The sequence below is a fragment of the Lithobates pipiens genome, unplaced genomic scaffold (genome assembly GCF_037356315.1).
Source record: "Lithobates pipiens isolate NorthernLeopardFrog02 unplaced genomic scaffold, aLitPip1_a1.2 Scaffold_44, whole genome shotgun sequence".
NCBI classification, from domain to species: Eukaryota; Metazoa; Chordata; class Amphibia; order Anura; family Ranidae; genus Lithobates; species Lithobates pipiens.
The window spans coordinates 2,273,103-2,277,863 of NW_027507870.1; the positions used below are offsets into that span (position 1 = coordinate 2,273,103).

The window sequence follows — 4,761 nt, forward strand, 5'->3', positions numbered from 1 at the left end:
CTTGCCCCGGGCGGTTTAAATGTGGAATTTGATTTAAATTGTTTCATTTCGGACAGATAATTGTTTTACTTTATAGTATCTGATTTTTTAATTATTCATTGTAATATTTTTTATTTATATTTATTTTTTGTATATATTTTTTGATTTTTTCCTTACATGTATGGTATATGTTTAAGTTTAATTATAGTTATGTTTGTTTGTTTATTCTTCATGTATGGATCAGTGTAGCTTTCTGATGACGTCAGCGACATTTGCGGGTATATTCGTTAGTTCTTATCATTGGTCATGCGACCTACCGGGAGATTCGCTTAAGGCTTTCTGCTGTCCGTTTGGGCAACGTCTCATTCGTTTCTCTGCATGTTTTATGCGAGAACTCTTAGTGGGTGATTTTCTGTTGCCAATCAGCGGACTTGACGTGCGCTTCTCTCTGGTGTTGATTTTAATTTTGTTTTAAATATGTTTTTTTGGCGCTCATAAAGTTTTCTATATGCCCTTTCCTCTCCCCCTGTGTATGGAGCGATCACAGATGTATGTTCCGGTGTCACGCTAGTAGCGGCACTTGCCTTGCGCATGACTCCGCCGTTTATTGGTTTAAATTTAGTGTGTTGGTATAAAGCGGCCGTCCGACGTCATTCCGTCACCGCTGATGAAGTCCCGCCCACTCCCTGGGACGCAACGCGTACGGACCACGTGACTCGCGTCGTGACGTCATCCGCCGGCTAACACACTGATCCATGCATGTTATTTCCTGCTTTGCACTCGGCACTGGAGATCAGTGCCTAGAAATGTGAGTGGAAATTTGTTTTTATTTATTTATTTTAATAAATCGTTATCAAACGGAGAGCACTAGATCTGCTTGTTCTTTTTCATATATGACATTTTCCTGACCTGATGACATTGAGGAGATTCTATCTGGAAATACTTCCGTTTGGTTTGCTGTAGCCTTATACTTCACCCTTGATGGGAACATGTGTTTTTGACCTATCTGATTTATCAGGGGTCCATTCGATGAGGTGAGAGTCCAACTAGTTCATTGGTGAAGGGATCACATCGTCACTGGATATATTGATTAAAGACACACTGCACAAGTGGACTCTTTTTGATCTTTCCTGATCACTGTATATTGTATCATTCACTAATATGGACTTTTATTTATGCATTTAGCATTTCACTGTAAAGAGTTTTATGTATTTGCGCTGTACTGAGATATTTTATTTTGATATGTGGGATTTGGTAATTTGACCTACAGTATTCTAGCTGCATTTTTTCTTTTTATATTTACTTTTACTGTTTCAATTTTTTAGCGCTGGTTGATTTTTTCACTATCTTCTTAGGAAACCAAGGACACAAGGAAGCACTGAGGTTACACTGGTTATATTTTTAGGAAGCACTGGGGGTACACTAGGAGTACTGAGGAAACCAGAGACACAATTTAGCACTGGATTCACAGGAAGCCAAGGACACAAGGAAGCACTGGGGTACACTGGGAATTGTCTCAGGAAACCAGGGATACGAGGAAGCACTGTGGGTACACTAGGATTCTTCTGAGGAAGGCAGGGACACAGGAAGCACTGGCGGTACACTAGAAATCTTTTTAGGAAGCCAGGGACACGGGTGGAACTGGTGGTAAACTAGGATTCTTCTGAGGAAGCCAGGGACATCAGAAAGCACTGGGGGTGCACTAGGGATATTTTCAGGTAACCAAGGACACATGGAAGCATTGGGGGTACACTAGTTATCTTCTCAGGAAGCACTGGGGGTACACTAGTTATCTTCTCAGGAAGCACTGGGGGTACACCAGGAGTATTAAGGAAACCAGGGACACAATTAAGCACTGGGTGTACACTAGGAATCTTCTTAGGAAGTCAAGGACGCAAGGAAGCACTGGGGGTACACTAGGAATCTTCTTAGGAAGCCAGGGACACAAGGAAGAACTGGTGGTAAACTAGGAATATTCTCTGGAAGCCAGGGACATGAGAACACACTGGAGGTACACCAGTTATTTTCCCAGGACACCAGGGACCTGAGAAAGCAATGAGGGTACATTAGGAGTACTCTCAGGAAGCCAAGGACACAAGGAAGCACTGGGGGTAAACTAGGAATTTTCTCAGGATATCAGGGATACAATGAAGCAATGGGGGTACACTAGGATTCTTCTGAGAAAGCCAGGGACAAAATGAAGCATAGGGGATACACTAGGAATATTCTTAGGAAGTCAGGGTCACGAGAAAGCACTGGGGGTACACTAGTTATCTTATCAGGAAGTCAGGGATACAGGAAGGAAGCACTGGGGGTACACTAGTAATCTTCTCACGAATTCATGGACATCAGAAAGCACTGGGGGTACACTTGGAATCTTCTCAGGAAGCCAGGGACACGAGGAAGCACTGGGGGTACACTAGGAATCTTCTTAGGAAGCCAGAGACATAAGGAAGCACTGCGGTACACTATGAGTTTTCTTTGGAAGCCAGGGACATAAGGAAGCACTGGGGCACACTAGGGTTCTTCTGTGGAAGCCAGGGACATAAGGAAGCACTGGGGGTACACTAGGGTTCTTCTGTGGAAGCCAGGGACATGAGAAAGCACTGGGTGTGTGCTAGTTATCTTATCAGGAAGTCAGGGGCATAAGGAAGCACTGGGAGTACACTAGTAATCTTCTAATGAATTCAGGGACATCAGAAAGCACTGGGGTTACACTTGGAATCTTCTCAGAAAGCCAAGGACACGAGGAAGCACTGGGGGTACACTAGGAATCTTTTCAGAAAGCTGGGAACACATGCAAGCACTGGGCTTACACTAGGAATATTCTCAGAAAGACAGGGACACGAGGAAACACTGGGGGTGACTAGACATCTTCTTAGGAAGCCAAGGGAACAAGGAAGCACTGGGGCTAAACTAGACATCCTCTCAGGAAACCAAGGACTTAAGGAAGCACTGGGGTTACACTAGGAATATTCTCAGGAAGCCAGGAACATGAGGAAGTACTGGAGATATACTAGCAATCTTCTCAGGAAGCCCAACTTAAATGGAATGTGATGGCCTGGTTGGGTTGGGCACATCTGTAACAAGATCACTAAACAACATCCTTCTGCAAAGTCATTTTCTTGCAAGCAAAGCTGTTATATAAAGAACCCAACATCGGCATAAACTGTAAGCACCTAACCATTAGTAAAGAATATATTAGTTATATTTCTTTATAAAGAGGATTACTTTCTGGAAATGTTCCTCATCAAGTTATATAAACCGGGAAGTTTCAGGAGGTTTGTTAGAACTTTTTCTATTTTTGGATGAGAACTCGATGCTGTTTGATGAGTGCTTTATAATCTCTCCTACAACCCAGCAGGCTGTACACGTGTCTCTGCCATTGGGAAGATGCATAGTAATAGATAAGAGGGTCCAGACAACAACTGACACTGCTAATACTGACACAGACAATGTAGATGACATACAGGAAGAGACTGGCTTGTTTATAGACCTGCAGGTAATGCATGAACCAAATAACATTGGCTGGGCCAAAGCAGAGAACAAACATACACAGCACAACCACAGTCAGGAAGACGGCTCGGGATCTCTTCTGGGCACCCTTGATGCTCGGTGTCCTGAGGCTGCGGATGATTCCAATGTAACAGAAGGTTGTAATAATTAAAGGTAAGAAATATAAAAGAGCCATATAAATAGGGAAGTAGTAGTTAACATGAAACTTGTAAAAAAAATCGGCATCCTGAACATCAGAACAAGTTGTGATCTTTAGGAGGGGAAATTTTTGGGTTTGTTGCCTTATGAGAAGCGGCACGGTGCTGGCGATGGATATCGCCCAGATGCAGCAACACACTAGCCAAGCTCGTCTCATTGTGCGCCAGGGAAGGGACTGGACCGGGTAGATCAGAGCTAGGAACCGGTCCACACTGATACTCGTCATCAGCAGGATGGATCCACGCAGGTTACTGTTAAACGTGGCAGTGACAAATCGGCACATCCCTTCCCCCATCAGCCAGTTATTTCCTGAGAATCGGTACACAATGTGAAAAGGAAGAATACTAACAAAGAGAACATCAGCAGTGGCTAGGTTCAGCAGGTACACCACTCCTGGCTTCTTCACCTTCACCTTCACCAAGAACATGATAATCGCCATTATATTGAGAGGAAGAGCCATGAGGAGAACCACAGTATAGACGGAGGGCACAAACTTCGTCAGCCACCAGCTATTCAGATATGTTTTCAATTGAACGTTGTAGATTCGTCGGGTTAAATTCCAAGTTTCTTTATCTGAAAACATCAAAATATCAGCTGAAGTCTTTGCCCAAGAAACATTTTGAAGTCATTTTCACATTACAACAAACAGGAAGACAGCTGGTCATCTCTCATGTGCCCCCTCAATGTTGAGTGCTCGGTTCGTATCAATACAAGTGAAGATTAACACCCAAGTGTCTTCAAAATATATTCATGCTTCAGTGCTGTTCCTTCACCAGGTAAAAGACCCGCTCATCATAAGAAACAAGAAACATGCATATAAAGATCAGCCCCGGAGCAGAAGGAACCTTAGAGGAGGGGCCACATGACTGGGGGCAGCTGGCCAGTGCACAGGAAGTAGGGACATATAGTGTGCAGCACAGTGGGGCGGGCTCCTGCAGAGCACAAGTACTGAGGATAGGGGGTGGAGCTTTTCATTCAAGAGAAACAGCGGACGAGGTAACAGCTCAACAGAGTGGATGATGTAACAGCTCAACAGTAGCGCCCATGCGTAAGGGATCGCTGGTGGGC

The 4,761-nt window shown here is 44.0% G+C and overlaps 1 pseudogene; it reads right to left on the reverse strand.

Moving 5' to 3' along the window:
* Window positions 1-1,330: 1,330 nt before the first annotated feature.
* LOC143956881 (proteinase-activated receptor 1 pseudogene) lies at window positions 1,331-4,234 on the reverse strand (annotated as a pseudogene).
* Between the last annotated feature and the right edge of the window lie 527 nt (window positions 4,235-4,761).